The sequence below is a fragment of the Marmota marmota genome, unplaced genomic scaffold (genome assembly GCF_001458135.2).
Source record: "Marmota marmota marmota unplaced genomic scaffold, marMar, whole genome shotgun sequence".
Classification (NCBI taxonomy): Eukaryota; Metazoa; Chordata; class Mammalia; order Rodentia; family Sciuridae; genus Marmota; species Marmota marmota.
The window spans coordinates 437,192-459,989 of record NW_026000172.1 but is presented as its reverse complement, the minus strand read 5'-3'; the positions used below and the strand labels follow the sequence as shown (position 1 = coordinate 459,989).

At 43.1% G+C, this 22,798-nt stretch overlaps 1 protein-coding gene and 1 long non-coding RNA gene across 4 annotated transcripts in view; one reads left to right on the top strand and one right to left on the bottom strand.

Moving 5' to 3' along the window:
* Positions 1-2,905: 2,905 nt before the first annotated feature.
* Positions 2,906-18,800, bottom strand: LOC125611925. 2 transcript variants are annotated; one of them, XR_007342173.1, is made up of 4 exons: positions 18,559-18,800; positions 14,436-14,545; positions 7,357-7,384; positions 2,906-5,320 (listed from the first exon to the last, which is right to left on the bottom strand). It is a non-coding gene; the product is annotated as an uncharacterized LOC125611925 (long non-coding RNA). The 2 variants fall into 2 exon arrangements; XR_007342174.1 differs by having other exon boundaries at positions 18,639-18,800.
* A 114-nt stretch (positions 18,801-18,914) lies between these two features.
* The window catches only part of LOC107159691 (zinc finger protein 420-like), a 28,393-nt gene continuing 24,509 nt past the window's right edge, over positions 18,915-22,798 (top strand). For both annotated transcript variants that reach the window (XM_048787764.1, XM_048787763.1), the window contains exon 1: positions 18,915-19,039. The gene's annotated coding sequence lies outside the window, so the exon portion shown is untranslated. The remainder of the gene's footprint in view (positions 19,040-22,798) is intronic.

Sequence of the window (22,798 nt, the reverse complement as noted above, 5' to 3'; positions counted from 1 at the left end):
AGACCTGATCAGTATGTTGAATGGCAGGTGTCAATCCTGGCAGCAGGAGAATTTTGGGGTGAAGCTCTAGTCTGGGCTGACTTGGGCTGGCAGGTTGTCAGAAGGAGCCTGCTTGACTTGGACACTATAGCCTGTGCTGAGAGCCACAGCCGAGTCTGTATGACCCCTGGCATTTTGCCAACAGTATTGATTGACAGGCGAGGCATTACTATCCGCCTCTGCCACAGTAGGGCTGCAGCAAAATAACCGGGGCGGGGGGGTGACGGGGTGACGAATAACTTGTGTACGTTGATACAGCAGGAGTAGGAGCCGTTTATTGCAGGACAGGAGCAGTATTTATACATTCCACACAGCTTATCTAATTAGCATAAACTAGATACATCAGTCAACCAATAAGGAATCTCCACACTTAATGGCTTGCTTTTGTTACTTCTCAAACCACTCCCTCTGGCATTTTGCCAGGCACCATCCAGACTTGTTTACGAACTCTAACATTCCCCTGGCAAAATGCCAGGTGTTATTTTGACTTGTTTACAGACTCTAACATTTCCCCCTTTTGTTTAATTTAAATAACGACCATAGTGGTTTTTACAGAAACACCATAAATAACCTGCTACAAACAGAAAGGGAGGATACAAAATGCCACAATACCAAGCCAATTGATGGCTCCATGCAAGAAGCCCTTGGAAAAATTATACCAGCAATGACACCGTTAGCAAAGATACCGAGTTACAATTTGTTGTAGATTACAGTTTGTTGTCTCAGTCCAGGTAAAGCAGTGTCTCAATAGATTAACTCACAGTCCAGGTAAATCACAGTCCAGGTAAGTTCTGCAGGCAGCTAGCTTAAATCACAGTCCAGGTAAGTTCTGCAGGCAGCTAGCTTGATCCGAAGTCTCGTCTGGTTTTCAGCCAAAGTCTTGTCCGGTTTTCAGCAACACTGGAAATTCTTCCACCTTGGTCTTTACCGGCACTGGGACGAAGGCAGGAACTCCGGATGGCTAAAGAAAATCCTGTAGCATTCTACTAAGAAAACAACCTTCTGAACAATTTAGTACATTATCTCAAGGTTTTTTTGCATTTGAAATAAGCATTAATAGTGCTCATTACTCATCAGCTTCCAGGTGTGGGAGAACCATTGTAGCTTAGTTATTGGCATTGAAAATGACCAAACATCAGGGACACCAGTAGCGTCTTCTGCTGGCTGTAGTGCCTGGGCAGCCCCAGATGGCCCTGGGGAGTGTCCCGGACTCAAACTGCTACTGGGCACAGGGAGCAAGAGCCTGCGAGACTGTGCCTCCAGGTCAGGTCTAGATTTGGGCTCGCGGCAGTGGAAGAGCCAGCTCCCCGGCCAGGAGGCGGGGAAGGGCCAGTCGCCGCCGCCTCTTGGAAAATCCTTGCTGCGCTGTGACCGGCTTGCACACTCGGCAGCCGCCTCTCCGCTTCACGCACCCTCCGGTAACGAAAAGTATTTAGTAATAGCCTTTTGCTGCAACTTTTTTCCTGATAATCCTTCTTCTTCTGAACTTTCTTTTTCTTTCTGACTAGAGTTCCTGGGCTCTTATCAACACATGCCCTAACTATTCTTGGTTCCACTGGGGTGCCTTCTTCCCTTAGTAATTTACTTCTCACCCCTTCCATATTTTCATCACAAAGACAATACAATACACTGAGACAAAACAAGACACAAACATACTGTATCAATCTTCTCCATTTTCTTGAAATGGCCATTTTTCCTCTCGCCCTATCTGCCTAGGGACGAGCAGATTGCCCCCGTCCTATCTATGGACGGGCAGCTTTTTTTCGTCACTTACCCCCGAGTGTCCCGGGGCTCCCCGTAACGGGCCACCATCTGCCGCAGTCCGGCTGCAGCAGAATAATCAGGGGGGGGGCGAAGAACTTGTGTACAGCAGGAGTGGGAGCCGTTTATTGCAGGACAGGAGCAGTATTTATACATTCCACACAGCTTATCTAATTAGCATAAACTAGATACATCAGTCAACCAATCAGGAATCTCTACACCTAATGGCTCGCTTTTGTTACTTCTCAAACCACTCCCTCTGGCATTTTGCCAGGCACCATCCAGACTTGTTTACGAACTCTAACATTCCCCTGGCAAAATGCCAGGTGTTATTTTGACTTGTTTACAGACTCTAACAAGCCTGAAAGTGCTTTACCACTGGCCATCCAGTCCCCAGGGAGATGTCCATCAGAAGATGCTCTTGGCAATCTTGAGCTGTCTCTGATTCATGTGAGGGAGGGTTGAACTGGCTCTATGCGGGACCTTCATACACCCAGGTGAAGGTCCACTTCTTCAGGCAAAAATCACAGTTATCATGAGAGTTCATGGCATAGAACATGTTAGCATTTTCATGAGTCTTCTGCTTTGGTAGGACTGGGGCAGAAGGTGGTCAGTAGTGTTCACTGGGGACTCTGTAGGACAATCTATACCACAGCTGAGAACCTCCTGAAGAACAGGTTTGAGCCACAGACCTGAGATTTCCTCCAATCCAGCTCCAAGACCTGTTGGCTTGCTACCCACACTGACTCTTGCCTAAGACAGACTGTGCTGAGACCCTTAACACACCTAATGCCTTTTCTTTTACAAGTGCCTTGGACTCCAGAGTGTCCCAACTTGGCCTGGAGCTGGTTATAGTTTGGAGTGGAAATGTGCCCCCAAAGTTTTATGTGTTAAAGTCTTGTTTCCCAATACAATAATGCTCAAATGTAGAAACTGATTGGATCATGAGGGCTCTGACCTCATCAGTGGACTCATCCATTGATAGCTGAAAGAACTACTGGGAGGGCTGGGGTTGTGGCTCAGAGTTAGAGCACTCACCTTGCATGTGTGAGACCCTGGGTTCGATCCTCAGCACCACATAAAAATAAATAAGTGAAATAAAGATATTGTGTCCAACTACAAAAAAAAAAAAAAAAAAAAAAAAAAAACTACTGGGAGGTGTGGAAACTGGAGGAAATTGGGGCATGGCTGGAGAAAGTATGTCACTGTGGGCATACTCCTGGGTACTATATCTTCTTCCTGGTCCTTTCCTCCCTGTCCACTTGTGTTGGATTGTGTCCTTTTTCCTGTTTCTACAGTATTGACTTAGCTACCTGTACTGAGATTTTTTCATGCCATGCACAGGTTTTAGCATGTGATAATTTGGTCCATAGCAGTGATGATTCCATCTGATGTACATTTTTCCATCTTAGGTGGAAATTATCTCTTCCAGTGAGTCACAGGGCCACCCTTCCCCTTGTAAAAGCCTTTTCTCTTTGCTCTTTTGTAATATTGGCTTTGGAAGCTTGCTTAGGGCCAGGCGAGAACACATGGTAGGGAGGTCTTGCAGCTGCTGGGCAGTGAGGAGACATCCTGAGCTGCTCAGGAAAGGCTGCTTTCTGTACATGGCTCACTGCACCCTTGGTGAATTTTTCTGGACCAAGGCTCTTGGACCTCACCTGAGACTAAGAGTGGTACTGACCCCAATATGCTACCACCTCCCCATTTGGCATAAATTTCTCCATGATGCTATTTCTCTGCTGAGACCTCCTGAAACTATCTGCTGTGTCTCATATTCCCCAAGTTCATCCTTGTACAGGTTGTGTTAGTCCATAATCTTGGATGATGGCTGAAGCATCAGGGCATGGGTCCTCCTGCAGTAGCCCAGAATCCTTCAGGAACCACCTTGGCTTTGAGCACAGGGGTCACAGCTGCTTTGTGGAGACCTCATCTCCTCTTGCTTCCTGAGGGTGACCCAAATGTTCCTAGCCTCATTTTCTTTCAAGAGCCCTCCTGCACCTTCCATCACCCCATGGGATCCACATGCCCCCAGAGATAACAGGACCTATCAGCCTGGGGACAGACACTCTAGTCTCAACCACCAAGAGAGGGGATGAAGGCTGGGAGCTCGGTTGCCTCCCATATGCTAAGGGAGCACTGGGATGCAGGCTGCTGTGGTGGCTGGCAGAGGCTGTACAACTAGAGACCTTCACAATAGCGGTCACAGCACAGGTGAGACTGGCACTCAGGGTCAAGAATGTGAGTGTTCAATGACATCTATGAAAGCTGGCCTCCAGAGGCTCAGTGGAGCCTGGGGTGTAGGGGTACACCTGAACCAGCTTTGGTTTGTGTTGAAATGGCCCATCTGCAGCTGGACTCCTGGAGGACAATTGTCCGTATTTCATGTCCATACATATTGTGAGCAAACTCTTTTGGTTCCCTGTTCAAATGCCATGCAGACTTTGACACTGCTGGCTTCCTTCATGGTCACCAGCCTGCTATGGCCTCCTCTCTAATGGCTGCAATAGCAGTCTCCTCCCTTCCTTCCCAGAAACAACCTATCTACCACAATGATGTCAAAAGTCATGGCTGCCTCCTCTGCTCCAGTCTCCAGTGGCTCTGTCTAACTCCTCAAGTAAGTCAAGGTCCATACAGTGCAGCCTGTGCCCTAAACACTTTCAAGGACTCATCTCCCCAAAAGCCTGCTCCTCATCTTGGGTTTTTTGCTGCAGTCCCCAACATAGAGCCACACTCCCTAGTGGGGGCCTGGCACTCTGATCCCCTCCTACTTTCAGTTTAGAACCTTAACACTGACTGGTGTCTCCTTTATTCCCATCCATCCTTCCCAATGCACTAGAAGGTCATCTCCAGGAGGGTAGGGATGGTGCACTGCATTCTGAATGTGTTAGCTGCTTGTAAAAGGGGGACCATCAAGGGGATATCCATGCCACCTAGCTTACCAGGATACTCTCTTACTTGTTGCTGCTATCCACACCCATCTGACAGGGATGATGTAGCAATTACCCACTTATAGAGTCATGATGGAAGTTGTAGGTGCAGAAACAAATCATGGAAACTGGGGGTATATGTTGTAGCCATAAATCTCATCCAGGCTGAAGATAGGGGGTATTTCTGGAGGTCAAGCTGATGTAAGTCATCCCTGGGTAGGCCAAACCAGAAATGTGGAACATGGCAACATCAGCAGAACCTGAGATTCCACCGGGCACTCCAGGCTGCCATACGACTCTAGAGGATTCTAGAAGGTATGTCCAGAACCAAGGTGTCTTGGTCCTTTGTGTGGATGTAAATTGGGGAGTGCTGGAAACCAGAAGGTAAAGTAAAAATTGTCATCAGTCATGGTATTTTCCTGGCCAGTGGAGGCCCTGAGACGAAGCTCCTGCAGTTAGCTTCACAATGGAGCTGCAGAAGCTGGCTGAGTGTGCTCTGAGCATGTTGATGATCTCCTGGCTGCTGGTACAAAATTTGCAGTTGTGTTGGTCACAGAATTTGCAGTGGGAGCTTCTGCCTCTGCTGCTGAGCTCTGTGGTGGGGACATGAAGAATGGATGAAGTAGCAGCTTACTTGAGCGACTCCATAAAGCCACCTTCCACCCTGCCCCTGACTGCAGTCTATGCTCAAGGCAGAATTATAGTGATGAGTCAGTCTGAGGGTAGTCCTGACACTCTAAGGAATTGTTAAATTTCATTTATATCATGGAGGAGGAAACTGAAGCCCAGAGAGGTGAGGTGACTCACCCCAGCCATGGGCTGCCCAGCAGCAGGGTAGGTTCCAGTTCCAACCTGCCCACACTCAGCCTGAAGCTTCTCTGGCCCACCTGAATCCAGGTGCCTACTCCCTCCAGAAGTTGACCATGATACCCTCAGTCTTCTGAGTGTTGTAGCCTGTTTTGGATGCTTGCTCAACAGTGTAGTGATTGGTGGTTGTGAGGCTACTAGGAGATAGACTCAGGCTTCCCATGAGGGCCTGCCCAGAACCTGGAGCCTGGTGTTCCAGCCATCACCAGACAACAGGTTTGATGCTGAGAATGGGCTTGAAATGTTGGCACTCCTCAGCTATTTCCAGGGATATCCTGCCCTCATTGTTCTGACAGCAGGATGATATCAGACTTTCATGTCTCCAGGCAATGACCACTGTAGGTCACTTTGGCACATGCTGACTGTATCTAATTGGAACATCTTATTACAGAAAATTATTCTTATGCCTGAGTTCTGGGATCTGATTTGTGTAAGGCTCACAAAAGGGCTCCCACTCCAGGGCAACTTGGGTTCCTCTTATTAGCATTATTTCAGGCTGAATTCTCCTGCAGATAACAGGTATTTTGCTGAGGAAAGTAACCTATACTGTCCACTTAAGCTGCGCAGGGCTGCAGATAAATAGTCTCTTGGAAAAGAAAGCCTATGGGGCTCAGAAAAGTCAGATCCTTTTTTAGAATTATTCCCTTAATTTTGTGTTCCTACAAATTGCATCTGACTGCCCATTATCATCCCCTCTCCCAAAGATTTTGGTGCCTAAATTAATTTGGGTTATTGGGTATTGACTCATTCTGTCTGCTCAGTATTATGATCAGTATACAGATCCCAGTATTATGTATAACTGTAATGCACTAATACAGAGGGCAAATTTGGGGGCTAGTGATGTAAAGTCCTTGTTCTCTGGTGGGGCAGGGACAGTTATGGATATTTAGCATCAGGGAAGTCTAAAGGTCTATGGTAGCAGTTGCTGAGTGAATGGTCATGGTATACATAGGACAGAGATTATTCTAGGAAATCAGAAAAAGCAATCATGAAATTTATTTAAAAAAAACCCAGAGACCCAGAGTAGCTAAACCAATCCTTAGCAAGAAAAATGAAGTAGGAGGCATCACAATACCAGACCTTAAACTATTCTACAGAGCTATAGTAACAAAAACAGCATGGTGTTGGCATCAAAAGAGACTTGTAGACCAGTGGTACAGAATAGAGGACACAGAGACAAACCCACATTAATACGGTTATCTCATACGAGACAAGGGTGCCAAAAACATTTTACTGGAGAAAAGATAGCATTAGTACTGGGACTGAATTGTAGCAAATTATATTCCATGCTTATATTGCTTAGTGTGATGTATAATTATGTCAAAATGGATCCCAGTATTATGTATAACTGTAATGCACTAATAAAAAAGGCACTACTATCTCCCCAAAAAACTTAAAAATAAATTATATTAACAAATCTTCAAGCCAACAAAACACAATATTTTGCTCCATATTTTCAAACAAGCAATTGCAAATTCAACTCAATAATTATTAGTTATTAGGCAAAAAAAGCAGCACATAACCTCTTACACATGCTATTTTTACAGACTGACTTTCTAGGTTTTGACTTCTTTAGGTGTACAATTAACAGTCTAAATAATGATATTTAAAATTCCTTAGAGCATTAAAATTCATTCTATTCCAAGGTGAAAAAAATGCCTCTGGTCATATGAAAATTTAAGCATAATTACAACAATAGGATGCATCTAAAAACATTTAGGCTTTAACTGCAAAGTTGAACTTCACCACTTTTGAAACTTACTTAACTCCCAGGGTCTCAGTTTTCTCATCTGTAAAACAAGAAGAGAAGTTGTACTGTCTCAGGGTTGCCATGAAGCCGAAACGAAGAAATTCAAGTGCCTGAAATTTAGCTACAAACAATACATCTCAGCAAGCACCACCAGCATCTGCTTTCTACCCGCTTTCCTTTTCCTCTACTGTACTGGGTTTACCTCTATTTACTTATAGTTGTTCTTCGTTATTGCTACATAGATATCGCTAAATTAAAGGGGAATCTCACTGTGCGGTGTTCACATATGTACACAGGGTAGCTTGGTCATTTTCAGTTCACCATTCCTCCCATTTCTCATCCCATTTCTCGTCCCATTTTCCTTGCCCTGAGTCCTCTTCTTCTACTCACGTGATCGCTCCTCTAATCTCAGATGATACCTCCATTCCTCCCTCTTATTTTGGTCTAGTGACCACATATTAGAGAAAACATTCAACTCTTGACTTTCAGTGTCTAGCTTATATTGCTTAGCATGATGCTTTCCAGTTTTATCCATTTACCAGAAAAATGCCATAATCAAAAAATATTTTTTAGCTGATGGATCTTAATTTTACTTAATTATATGGGGTGTTGAGAATCAAACCCAGTACCTCCCACATGCTAGGCAAGTGCTCTACACTGAGCTTCAAACCTGCTCCATAATTTCATTCTTAATGGAAAAACTACGTTGTGTTTATATATACCACGTTTTCTGTATCCATTCATCTCTTCCCAGGTTCTGGACTGATCCCATAACTTGGCTGTGTGATCTGCTCTGCTATAGCAACTTTGCTGTATCCGTACAGTATGCTTATTTCAGTTCTTTTGGGTAAACACAAAGGAGCAGGGCAGCTGGGGCATATGGTGGCTCCATTTCTAGTCTTTTGAGGAGACTTCATGGTGTTTTCCAAAGTGGTTGTATTTAATTAATTCATTAATATTAATACGCTAATACCTTTAAGATATTGTAGTTTATTGAACTAAAATAAACCTGCTCTTCAAAGCTGTACCTTTATTCTCATTCATATATAGACAACTCCCTTGTGAGTCTGGCAGGCCTAGGGCAGGGCTCTCATTGGGCTTTGTCTTAACCTCTCAGAGGCAGCTTAGCTTTCTGGTGTACAAATCACATGTTTGATTTCTGTTCCTTTTGAGCCTCAGATAGACATTTAGTTTTTAGTCTAAAATTAGGGACCCAAGTATGGCAGAATCGTGACATTCCCAGGAGCACATGAACTGTCTCTGGTCCCTGATTTCTTACTATAGGCTGTTTTCAACTTGATATTGAATTCGGGTTCATTGGCTAATCTGGAATTTCAGATAGGTGACTTTTTTTTTTTTAAAAAAGATCCATTTTAGTGGATGCCTTATATCTGGTGGGGTGATTTTGTGTGAAGTAGTATTTGAAAGGCAGTATTCTTGGTTGGGGTTGGCTCTAACTTCTGGTGGCACTTACAAGTGGAGTCATGGCTTGTTTGGGTGAGAAGGTCATCTAAGTACTTATTTTACACAGCAGATCTCATCCAGAAGCTGCATTGGGCAAGCTGGCATGTATAAAACTCTGCCCTAGTCTTCATTTCTCTGGTTGCATTCTAGGGGCTGGAGCACAGGATGTGGTTGAGCCTGAATTGTCACTATTATCTTTATCACAATGTCATCAACTTTGGGTGAGGCCCCACTGTCAGTTGTACTCAGAGACTCCTGGTGGGGCTCTTCTCACTGTAGGTGTATTTTTAATGGAGGGAGGCCCTTCCATGCTTTTCTCTAGGCTTCTTGAATGAACTCTTTTTGGTGGCTGCCAACACAGCATGAGCCTGCCTCAGTTGCCCAGGCTTTACTTTAAAGACAATGTCAACTAGCTGTGAGGGGTTCCTTTCAGTATGCTCCTGCCACACATCAACCTTCTTCTCTATGGCCAGGTTACTCTGCACAATGAAGATCACAAGGACAATACAGTTTTTTTTTTTTTTTTTGGTATCAGGAATTGAACCCAAGGTACCTTAACTACTGGACCACATTCCTAGCCCATTTTATGTTTTATTTTGCCACAGATTCCCCATAAGAGCCTCTCCAAGTTGATTAGGGCCTCACTAGGTTTCTGAGGCTAGCCTCAAACTGCAATTCTCTTTCTTCAACCTTTGCAGTTGCTGGTATTACAAGTGTGCACAAACAAATCTAGTCCATACAGAGATGTTTAGGGGCCTTTTTCTGCAGAAACCAGCATGGCTATGAAAGAAGTGCCTACATACATGGGGACTCCTGGAGGCCATTGTACCTCCTGAGCTCTGAGCAGAAGGCAGGACTCCATTGAGAGCCATGTGCTTTCAGGCAAACGCTCAGAGGTTCAGGACACACGGTGGGGAGCTTGCACTGCAGGTTTGGTCTCTCCTCAGCTACCCTGGCCTGAGCGACAGTCATGGCCTGGGTTTGGACCTTGGCTCTGAGGGTAGCCAAGTGGCTTATATTTATGTCTATGTGGCCATGACCCCTGCTGCTTGTGGTGCAGCTGCAGTATAGCCTGGGAGCCCAGGACATTCAGCCTTTTTAGTCAGAATTTAGCTGCTGCTCTGTCCAGATCCTAAGAGGTTGCAGTTTTCTCTCTTCTCAGGCCATCTGCTTTTATCCAAAGCTGGGTTGTTTCCCCTTTTGCAGTTCTCTGTCCTTACTCATCTCAGTGTGTGTCCATGAGACGTGGTATAAAAATCTCAAACCATCTCCCATGCAGGCTTCCTGAACAGTGGTGGGAATCTCTAGTCCCCCAGGCTTCCTCCTGTTGCCATCCACCAGGATTGGAAGCAACCAAGAGAGCCCTTAGCAGAATTCACGTGGTCTAGCTGCCATGCCATAGAATCTTCAAAACTGTGAGCAAAATAAACCCCTTCTCATTATAAAGTTGACTTGCCTTGAGTATTTTATACAAGTGAAAGTGTTCTAACAGAGTAAGGTGTGCTTTTGTGAACAAAAGTGGACATATTTACCTCATTCCCTCCTTAATCTAAGATTTGAAAATTATTCATAAGTATTACATCAAGGATATGAATTTATTCACATAAATCCAAAAAGAATGTGTCTCTCCTCATAACAAGATACAATTTTGAAATCTTAGTTGTGTTATCAAGGTGTTCAACGATATGTCATATTTATTTGTTTATAATTTTCTTTAGACAAAGTTAAACCTGATCCTGTATGGCTATCTAGCCTCAAGAGGCCTTTAAAGGAATAATCTGAGATTATTATGTGATCAATCACTATTCTTCCAGCAACCTACACAAATAATAAAATTTTATAAAAACTAAATAGGGACAACTCAGGATAATAAAAGTCTCTCTGGAGGTGACTGGCTTACCACAGATGTAGGATATCTGGACCCCAATCTTGTAACATATGGTCCAGTGAAGCCAACAATGATAATCACAAGTTTTCTAGATCCTGTGAATGTGGCGGTACTTTATTTTCAATTCTGTGCAGAATCTCTCTTAAAAATATCAAGACAATATTATTTATTCTTTCATTACTAACACAGATTTGGATTGTTACCAGTTTGTACATAATTCTGCTGTGACATTCTTTCACATAGTGAACACAGGCAGGCATTTCCTTTAGGTATGTGCCTAAGAGGGGAATCATTGAGCAATAAACAGCAACAGTCTACTTCCATGTCTAAGAGATGCCACCAAAGAGATTTTGGAAGTGGTTGTGACCATTTATATACATGGCAGTGTGTGAGATTTTACTTGCTTAACATTCTTACAATTCTTATCAAGGGTATTAAGCCATTGTGTATTTGTGTCACATTGTGGTTTTTCTTTTCAATGTGTGTGGCACTAAGATTAAACCAGGGCTTACACATACCAAACAGGTGCTTTACCACCCAAGTTTAACCCCCAGCCCTGCATTGTGGTTTTAATTTGAATTTAATTATTAACGTGGAGAACCTTTTCATATATACAAGGTCAAGTTTGTATCTTTCTGTGAAAAGGCTAGTTAGATACTTGCCCATTCTTGCCCTACCGGTGGGTTGCCTAGGTTTTCCTTCCAAATCATCTCTTATTATTCACAGCAGGTGGAGTCTGGTTGTGGGGTAAATGCATGGAGATTGCATTAAGAGTCAAGATCTGTGTCCATTTTGCATAGGTGTTTGGTGCTGTAAAATAGATCTGGCATTTCCATTGGGTATAGGCCTAAGAGTGGAATCATTGAGCAATAGCTGTAGTCTATTTCCATCTCTAAGAGATGTCACCAAAGATGCCACCGAGCCTCACATCCATCTGCAGAAGCCATGTCAGAAGGCCTGTAACCTGCATGTGCCAGCCTGGCCCACATTATCACCTTTTGCAGTATGTAGAGAGCCCACACCCATGTCCTCCTTCAGTACATACTTATGCTGGTTCACATCCAACACCTTATTGTATTATCAGGAATCTGAGGCCCAGACATTGAAAGGGACTGGTCCAGAGTACAGGTGAGCAGAGTACAGTAGGGATCTGCCCCCTCCCATATGTTTGATTTGAAAATATATTACCTATTATTCTGGAAACCCCTTTTCACATCCCTCTTTATATGAGCCATTTTCCTTTTCTTACCTACATATAGGCACATAAACATACACACATGTGCATGCACACATATATGCCTTCACACATACCCACATACATACACAAACAACTTTCAGGTTGGTTGGCCCCATGAAGTTGGGGTCAGAGAAGTAGAAGACAATAGAGTAGTAACTGTTGGAAAAAATCATAGTTGGAAGTAAGTCAGCCATGGGTTAGTGATATGTTTTATGTGTTTTATTAGCCCAAGGACAAGCAAATGGACAGGAGGACACAAAAGGTTTCCAAGGGTCTAGGAAAGACAGAAATAGGATTTTATATTCTACATATATAAAACTGAGATGAGTCCATTAACCTTGTGTAAAAGAGGACAAGAAAAGATGGAGCTTCAGTTCCTTTCCATAGGAGCTGGGTGCTTTAATTGGATACTTCATGCTCAGGAAGTGCTGGCCTTGTTTCTCCATGGAGACCACACTGCACTCTGATTTTATGTGGAAAACAAGACTTTGAGTTCCCTAAAAGTCCTTCAGAGCAATGTGAGTCTCCAGAAAGAGAGATATTGCTGAACCCCTTCCATGCTCCAGAAGTGTTAAAAATAAACTGATGTTTTCTTAGGCTATCTAGTCTGGGGGCTTTGTTTGAACCAACTGTATCTTCTGATAAAGAAACAGCATCCCCTCAATTTTTTGGCACACTATAGTTGACATTTGAGAAACTAACTGCTTAGTATTAGGATGTATTGAGTGGCTGTGACACACATCCAATTGTGAAAATAGCAGGATATTGGTTGGGTTATTTGTTTTTTTGGTGCTTAGCTTTTTGAGTTCTTCATATACCCTAGAGATTAGTGCTCTATCTGATGTGTGAGGGGTAAAGGTTTTCTCCCAGGATGTAGGCTCTCTGTTCACCTCACAGATTGTTTCTTTTGCTGAGAAGAAACTTTTTAGTTTGAATCCATCCCATTTATTGATTCTTGGTTTTAATTCTTGTGCTAAGAAGTCTTATTAAGGAAGTTGGGGCCTAATCCCACGTGATGAAGTTTAGGGCCTACTTTTTCTTAGATGCAGAGTATGTGGTTTAATTCCTAGGTCCTTGATCCACTTTGAGTTGAGTTTTGTGCATGGTGAGAGATAGGGGTTTAATTTAATTTTGTTGCATATGGATTTTCAGTTTCCTTAGCACCATTTGTTGAAGAGGCTATCTTTTCTCCAATGCATGTTTTTGGCACCTTTGTCTAACATAAGATAATTGTAATTTTGCGGGTTAGTCTTTTTGTCCTCTATTCTGTACCATTGGTCTACCAGTCTATTTTGGTGCCAATATCATGTTGTTTTGTTTCTATTGCTCTGTAGTATAGTTTAAGTTCTGGTATAGTGATGCTATCTGCTTCACTCTTCCTGCTAAGGATTGCTTTAGCTATTCTGGGTCTCTTATGAGCCAAGGACCTGAACAGACACTTCTCAGAAGAGGATATACAATCAATCAACAAATATATGAAAAATATTCATCATTTCTAGCAATTAGAGAAATGCAAATCAAAACTACTCTAGAATATCATCTCACTCCAGTCATAATGGCAGCTATTATGAAGACAAACAATAAGTGTTGGCAAGGATGTGGGGAAAAATGTACACTCACACATTGCTAGTGGGACTGCAAATTGGTGCAGCCAATATGGAAAGCAGTATGGAGATTCCTTGGAAAACTTGGAATGGAATCAACATTTGACCCAGCTATCCATCTCCTTGGTCTATACCCAAAGAACTTAAAAACAGCATACTAAAGGGACACAGCCACATCAATGTTTATAGCAGCACAATTCACAAAAGCTAAACTGTGGAACCAACTTAGATACCCTTCAATGGATGAATGGATAAAAAAAAGTGTGGCATATATACACAATGCAATATTACTCAGCAATAAAAGAGAATAAAATCATGGCATTTTCAGGTAAATGGATGGCATTGGAGAAGATAATGCTAATGAAGTTAGCCAATCCCCTAAAACCAAATGCCAAATGTTTTCTCTGATATAAGGAGGCTGACTCATAGTGGGGTAGGGAGAGGGAACATGGGAAGAATAGACAAACTCTAGATACGGCAGAGGGGTGGGAGGGGAAGGGAGGGGGCAGGGGTTAAGTAAGGATGGTGGAATGTGATGGACATCATTATCCAAAGTACATGTATGAAGACACAAATTGGTGTCAACATAATTTATATACAAACAGAGATATGAAAAACTGTGCTGTATATGTGTAATAAGAATTGTAATGCATTTTGCTATCATTTATTTTAAAAAATCAATTAAAAATTTAAAAAAAGAAAATAGAAGGATAACATTGCACGGCTTATTGACAGAGGATCACCATATCTAAGGTTCATTTGATTTCAGTAAGCATCTTCTTGATGCAGAATTGAAAATTAGTCCCAGAGGAGAAGTGATTTGCCCAAGATCATATTGCTGGGTCTCAGGCCTGCTAGAGGTTATTTCATGGTGTTTCTCACCCATTGTAATTCTCACCTCTCCATGTTTTGGAGTTTTCTCTGCCGGATAGCAAAACGTGAATTGCATGGGTTTCTTCTTACACTTATGATCTCCTCAGGAGTAGATGCCAATGATTTCCCCATTGTCTGTGTTGGGAAAGTTGGAAAGGCACAATAAATCTCTAGCATCACAGTAATGGTAAGAAAATAGAATTTCTGAACCCAAATCTTACTCCTTAAACCAAAGTCCTTGGGGTTGGGGTTGTGGCTCAGTGGTAGAGCACTTGCCTCACATGTGTGGAACACTGGGTTCGATCCTCAGCACCACATAAACAAATAAAATAAAGGTATTGTGTCAATCTACAACTAAAAAATAAAAAACCTAAGGTCTTTGGCTGCACTGATGACTTCCCAAGGGGTTGCAAAGCCACTGTATTTGCATAATTTTATTTAGTTAAGATGAAAAGCCAGTAGCCCAAAGAGCACCTGGGGAGGCAATTATAGGAAGAGGCTCAGTGAACTAAACATTGCAGAAGGGCCTCAGGGTTTTGGCATTAGAACACAATGATCTTAGAACTCTGGTAACCAGGCACATACTCTGAGACAGTCCCTCATCCAGCTCACATGAAGGGAGATGCTCACAGGAGTAAGATGTTTTCTGATGTGTCCAAAACTTCCAAGGTTAAACCCACAAAAAGGTCCAGAGTGGGAGCATTTTTTGAGGTTCACTCATCCCTATAACAGACCCTATGGTCATTTATTAGGAGGCACCCCCAGGTAAAAGAGGGCAGGCCAGAGGAGACCAGTCCAGGTAAGCCCTCATCTGTGACCACATTGAGGAAGTCCTTCACCTCCATCCTCCTCCTCCTCCTCCTCCTCCTCCTCTTCCCCCTCCTTCTCTGTCTCCTTCTCCTCCTCCTCCTCCTCCTTCTCTTCCCCCTCCTTCTCTGTCTCTCTCTGTCTCTCTGTCTCTCTGTCTGTCTCTCTCTGTCTCTCTCTGTGTGTATGGTGTTTATACAGGGTAATTGCAGGGGACCTGCAATGACAGGAAGAGGTTACCAGATGTTGGAACTCTGTGGTCTTTTATATTAATACCACTGGACCTGACTGGCCAGAGTTGATATTTAAGCATTGGATAGTGATTTTTCTACTCAGGTATTTATCTAGGGATCTTAATTCTGTGATCTGGTGTCACCCCTGGATGGAGATCTATACATATATTTATATATACCTGATCTGGATATAAACTTTTTCAATGGGAGTGTCCCCCATGGGGCCAGCCAGGGTGGCCAGTGTTATATGTTATACTGAATATCAGGTGATCTCTTTGAAGAGTTCCTTGCAGATTATCAGGGAGCTGTTTGTTAATGCTATCTCTTGGGGAAAAAGCAAGTGCATACACAACCAACAATAATGTCTCTGGTCTGGGGTTAGATGATCCTTGTGGAGAAGGGTCTCCACAGGCAGGTACTTGAGATGGTCAGGATAGGACCAGTACCAATACCCAAGTATGGGAACTTCTCTAAGCTCTGTCCTAGAACTTTATCACTTGGTTGACCTGAATTTTTGTTCCCAAAGGAATCTGTACTGTACTCCTTCCCCTGGTAACCTATTTGATTTAAAGCTCCAGAGAACATGTATGTAGAAATAACAGAGAAATAATTTGGCATCATTTTCAATTTGTACTGGGCAATGGGTATATTTTTTACTGTTGCTAGTTTTTGCCTTATTTTGGGCCCCAGGTAGCCCATGTAGCAATCTACTCCTTTTAGAAGACTTAAAAACAAACAGCCTTACCAGGAAAGCATTTACACAAAGAAGAGCGAGGTTACGCAAACAAAAGTGGTTAAACTCTGTTACATATTTTTTTGGAACTATGATGTATCACAAGACAAATCACTATGGCATCACCTGGAGTTGTGTTCTCACCTGCCTTCAAAATATTCCAGTAAAAAGTGCCACTTCTTGCAGCAGTTCAGCCTCTCAATGCTGGTAGAACATGATGTAATCCAATTGTACTTTCATCAGCCATGCTACAGGGACAGTGTATGTGTCACAGTGGGCTGCAATCTGTTTCTTAGGGCTGTCATATGGCAGTGTCACAGATAGTGGGCTTCAGGATAGAAAATTATTTTGTCCTCATTCTGGAGCCTATATATCAAGTTGCTTGCTAGAGTTATTTCTTTTGAGGCCCACTCTTTGAGAGGTACATTTACATCTTCTATTACTGTTTGAACAACAGTTTTCCTATCCTTCTCTGTGTTTTGTCATTTCTTATATGTGGAAAGTGGATTCAATTGTATTAGACCCCACACTAATTAAGTGGATTAACATTAATATGTCTTTGAGAAACATTCAAATAGAGTCACAGTCTGAGGCACTGAGTATTTAGAACATCAACATGAGATTTGGGGAGGGGACACAATTCAAATGACAACATAAACTAGTATCTTGATGAGGATACAATCCAAGGGAAAAAAACACTAATTGAAAGGATATGCACATATAACATTTTGATAGCTACAGGCAGATTATAGTCATGTTGGAGCTGCAGAAGTGACATTGCCACCAATTGGCATTGGGAATTGGCATTATTTTTACTTTTGGCTGATCTCTCATCCTGGTGGCAGATGAAATGAATTCTAGCTGGTTGAAATTAATTCTAGCTGGTGTGTGCCCTTGATGTAAACTGAACCAAGGTTCCCTGGATCCTGGAATTGGAGTCTCATGATGACTCAGTATATAAGAAGGTTCCATTTGTGTTATTATGTGTAACACATAGTACTGTGTTCCATATACATATAATCACAAGTGCTGGTGTTTTTTTTTTTTTTGACTATTTGTCTCTTTCCAAGTCTTTTGAGAATAAGCAATGTTGCATGAGTCTTTTGGTCTGGTGGAGGAGTTTTGGCTTTGGAATAAGGTACAGCTCATGCTGAGCCCAGTCCAGCTGCTAATTAGCTGTGGGGGTTGGACCACAGGATGAAACAGACATCATAGCCTGGCCATTAGGTCTAAGGCCAAATTGTCAAATAAGAAGTATTCATTTCATGTTTGAAACAATGAAGTCAAGCCTGTGGACAGATCTGAAGACATGTGTCCCCCACTTCCTGGGACCCCATTTTCCTTTGTTTGCTGTCCGATGGCTGCAATGGGATGGACCTGTGGCCACTTTCAAGTGGGAAAAAGTGATCTACTTTTGGATAGTTTCCTGTGCTTGCTCAGGGCACTGTCTCCCTTGGCCTTTGGGTCTATGGAGAAATATTATTAAGAAACTGTGTCTCTCACCTCTAGCATAAAAACAAGGTGACTAGGCCCTTTCCCCTCCTGAGGTCAGGGGACCCTCAGGTGTCAAATCTGGATTAAGGTTTCTTTGCAAAATGAGATATGCTGGAAGCTTAGAATCCAGAGAGTTTGGGGACATAGTTCCAAAACCACATATACTTGATAAGTAAGTTTCTGTGGGTCACATTGATGTAGGTCAGAGGAGGCTGGACACCTGAGGGATTTGCCGGAAGAAGGTTTATTTAAACTGCAGCAGTCTAGAGGGGCTAAAGAAGAAAAGTCACTGGCTCCAGAGACAGGAAATTCTTTGAGATTTATCCTCAGTGGTTGTTTGTATAACAGTGGGTGGTAACATAGCAGTTACTCTTTGTCCCATAATTTTAGGTAAGCATAGGTTTCATGGTTTTTACCAGGGAAAACAAATAATAAATTTTGTACAGCAAGCCCTCTTGAAACAGAGTCTGTTACATTTGTCTGCAAACTGGGCATTTACAAGAAAGAGGAAGCTCAAACCACCTGAGCTCTCTGACAAGAAAAAACAACAACAACAACAACAACAACAACAACAACAAACTCTGCTGACATTCTTTTGGGCTACATCAACATAATGATAGTTAGTGTTCTGGATATATTGGTTTATGCCATTACAATCAGTTTCACCTGTTTCTTTTAATTTTTTAATGTGAATATTAGACAACTTTAAATTACTCTTGTACTTCACATATGATTTTCATTGGATATTGCTGCCTTATCGGATTGCTTCCCAGTTTAAAGCTCAATCTATCACCTCACAAGAGGGAGAAGAAAAGTTCTACAAAATTTTGCAGTATTTGTCATTATATTATTTCTACTCGTGAATACTATGCAGAAGTCACCTTATATGCGAGGTTCAACGCACAGGTTCCTCTGGCGCTGCTAGATCACTCTTCTAAGAGGAAACTTTGCCTTCGATTACCTGTAGTCTGAGGCCCTCTTGTCCAATTCGCAGACCTCAGGAGGAAAAATAAAAGCTGTCACCAGGAATCTGTCATCCTGGCCTCACTGATTCCTGGGTTGGATGTCGTCTACTGTCACTCAGAAAGAAGGCTCTCTGGGCTCAGCCTGCGGGGCGGGTCTGCAGCCCTGTGCAGTGGAGAGCACTCGGGGAGAACCGTCCAATCCCCGCACAGCCAGCGAGGACAGGGCGGCTTCCGCGATCTGCCCACGGGGCTCGGAGGTGGGGAGCCCTGTCTCCCGGTCCACCAGTCCTGCGATCTGGCTCTCAGCTTCTGTTGCCAGCCCTGGGGTCTCGCTGGCTTTGCCCTGCGGGTGCTGAAGATCCCTGGTGGCCGCCCGACTCCCGAGCGCCAGGAAATGGTGAGTGTGGCGGGGCCTCTTGAGCCCGGGGAGGGAGGTCATTGGAACCGCGGGACGGCTGCGGTGGGGCCAGGAGCTGCTCCGGGGTCCGCGGCCTGAGCCCTCCTCCTGGCAGCGTCCCCTCAGTCCCCCTGGCCAGCAGGTAGGGAGCGTGCCGGCAGCGGAGCTCCTGCCCAGCCTGCTGCACCCCTCAGCTGGCCCTAGAGCGCCAGCAGCCGGGTCTTCCCAGATGGGTGGTGATTGACAGGTGGGACGGCGGTCGGAGAAGTCTCTCCACGTGGGATTTTCCTGCAGGAGAGGAGCAGTGGCTCTGGGCCTCGCTGCCGCCGTCCTCCTGAGCTAGCTGGCTTTCTTGCTTTTTATCCCTTCTTCCCAACCTTCCTTCTGCAGGGTGCTTTACCAGGAGCTCCATCCCTGGTTCTGATGTAGGGCGGAGGGGGGCGGCACCTGGGGAATTCGCGGGCAGCAGGTTTACTTAAGTTGCAGCCTCCAGAGGGAGCAACGCGGGGACCCTGGTAGGGAAATTCTCTTGAGATTTATAGTCAGTGCCTGGTCCCATATTTTAGTTTAGACAGAAGTTTCACAAGTTTTTCCCAAGGAAAACAGAAATTTTTGTACAGCAAGCTGTCTTGAGACAGAGTGTGTGACATTTGTCAGCAGACCTGGCTTTTACAAGAAAGGAAGCTCAAACCACAGCTCTGAAAAAAAAAAAAAAAATCCTGCTGTTGTTCTTTGTAAAAATCTTGGTGACAAGAAGAGAAGCTTAATGTTGGTAATGGTTCTTCTGGGGCTACATCAGTACTTTTTATTTTTATTTTTATTTTTGTTGAGACAGGGTCTAGCTAAGTTGCTAAGTTATGTTGTGTAAAATTGTGTGTGTGTCTATCTTACCTTGTTAAAATGACTTGTAAGATTCCTCCATGTGGATTTCATGTGGTTAGGTTTTGGTTGCCCCTCTGATATTTCCCTGGTCCTGTGTTTCAGAACTGCCTGACAGGAGGATCCCACAGCTGGCCTGTCTGAGTTCTCTTGGAGTGTCTCATGAACATCAGTACCTTGGTGTTATCCTGTTAGAGAGCTGTCTAAATTTAGGGGTGTAGTCTCTCGGAGTAGCTGAGTGTCCTGCAGCTGGGAGGAATCCCTCTTGATCCAAATGACACTTGTTTTCTTATCTTGGCTACAGTGAATGCTGCCACATAAATATGAAAATGAAGTCATTTATTTAACACAGTGATTCCAATTCCTTTAGCTGTATACCAGAATTATTATCACTGCATCATATGATAGTTGTATGTTTAGTTTTTAAAGAGCTCTGGTGCTATTTAAAAAAAATCGCTGTACTAAATTTATATTCTAGCAACAGTATGAAAGGGGTTTTTTCTTCCATATCCATATAGTCAGAGTACTAGCTACTTTTCAGTTTTCTAGTACTTGCCATCCTAATAACTGTGCTCAGGCTGCAGGAGGTCTTATACTTGACTGGTGCACTAAATTCCTGATGCAGATTTCCTAGAATTCAGGCTGCCAAGTAGCCACTGGAAGATATTCTGAACCATTTCTAGAAATAAATGAAATAAACAGGGATCTGTAGATGGACTTTCTGGTGCATGCCTAAAATCCCCACAGCTGGGGAGGCTAAGGCAGGAGGATTGCAAGTTCAAAGCCAGCCTAAGCAACTTAGCAAAGACCCTAAGCAGCTGAGCATGACCCTTTCTCAAAATAAAAAATAATAAAAGGACCAGGGATATGATTCAGTGGTAAAATGCTCATGGCTCACTTCCTGGTACAAAATAACAACAGTGACACAAAACCAAACTAGGGACTTGTGATTTTAACCCTTTTTCTTCACTCCTTGGGGGGATTGTAGTCTATGGAAGTGCTTGCACACCAATGTGAAGCCACTCCTCTGTGATGTAGGGAGATACACACACAATTGCTATCTCTCCCAAAATTTGGGGGCTTGAGATGTAGTCCATTGAATGGAATGAGTTAAAGTTGGGGTATTTGGTACATGGTCTGATTTCTTAGAGAAAGAATTGGCAGGCCTTGCGTTTCTACTGAGGAGCTAGAGGAATGGGTGCAGGAAGTGCTGCACTCCCACTTGGGCTTCCTGTGGTGAACTGTGTTTCCCTGTTAACTCTGGGGCTGGCCACATAGAAGCTCAGCTGTTAGCAACAGCAGTTTGCAGAGTTTGTTGGCAAATCCCTTCTAGGGATAAATTGGGACCCTGGAGATTTAACTCTTCCTCTGCTCTCATCCCAGGGAGTGAAGCCCAGGGATTGTGGATAGCCATAGAAAACCACCATTTTTTCCTCTGCTCTCAATAATTGTGTCTATCTAGTTCCTTTCTCTCTGAGCACCAGATAAATTAAGATCCAAACTTACAAGCGATTTACAGTTAAATATACTATATTTATGACCCCAATCTTCTCTGCTCAGGGTGACACTGGATTTGGGGTATTCTGTCTCGATTATATGCAGATGGCTTAAGGCAGGAATCATACTTAAATGTGCCCCAAATTTTCCTGCTTATCTGATGGTAGATATTTTCTCAGTTGTCCACTGTATATAAGTTTCTGAACTCATAATTTATGAGTCTGTTTAAGAGGGTCTCCAAACAGGAACAGATGTTTTGAGAGTCAAGATAGAGATTCAGGGCCACTTATTCTGCTCTATTTTGAATATCATCCTACTTAACATCTGCTTTGGCGGGGTACTGTGCCATAATCTCAGAGCTACACCCATGCTGCACACAGACTGCCAGTGATCTTTGCCTCCAGTTCTAACATCTACCTTTAGGTTGGGTTGTGTCAGTCATTCACACTAAATACTTTCCTTGATGGAGTTGGATGTATGTAGGGCCTTCCATTGCATTTAACAATACAAATGATATTTATGTACATATGTATTTATCTATGGAATTTCTGTGATTCCGAGTTTTTATTTTTGCAATACTGTAGTTTAATACTATATATTAGTGTCAGGTAATGATATCTGCTTCTTTTCCTCTTACAGTTCAGAGATCTCTTGACTAGTTTAATATATATTTAACTTTCCAGAAGAATTTTAGAACTCTTTGCTTTGGTCACTTCTTCAATTAAAACAAAACATGCTGAAATTTTTCTTGGGGGGTGGAACTTTTTTATTCTATATTTTTTATTTATTCTGATTAGTTGTACATGAGAACAGAATGTATTCTGACACATTGTACACAATTGGGGCACAAATGCTCTTTCCTCTGGCTGTACATGATGCAGAGTTACATTAGTTGTGCAATCATACATGTATCTAGGGAAATAAAATCCATCTAATTCCACATCCTGCCAGCCTGCCACATCTTCTTCTGCCACTTTCCATGTTCTGTACATCTTTTCTATGTGTTAAATTTCCTAAGTTACGAGAAGCTGGTATACATAATAAAGTGTTTTCTTATATTCTGAATAGTTATATCAGATTATTCAAGATTTTAGGTAGTTGTAGGTCCCCCAATTTATAGAAAGTGGATAAGAGGTATAAATGCTATCCCAGGGCTTGTGACTGGATTCCCAGTTAGGTGAAATCCTGCAGGTTTGAGCCCCAAACTTGTGATATTTCTACTGGCCAGGGTCAAAATTGAATTATTTATTGGATAACTGGTTTTTAGTACTGTTGAGAGCCACAGCCAAAGGGGCCCCAGCAAACTTCCAGCTGCCAGCAACCAGCTGCCGGCTGATGATTGGCTCACAGCGGCCCCAGCAACATCTAGCTGATTGGCTCCTC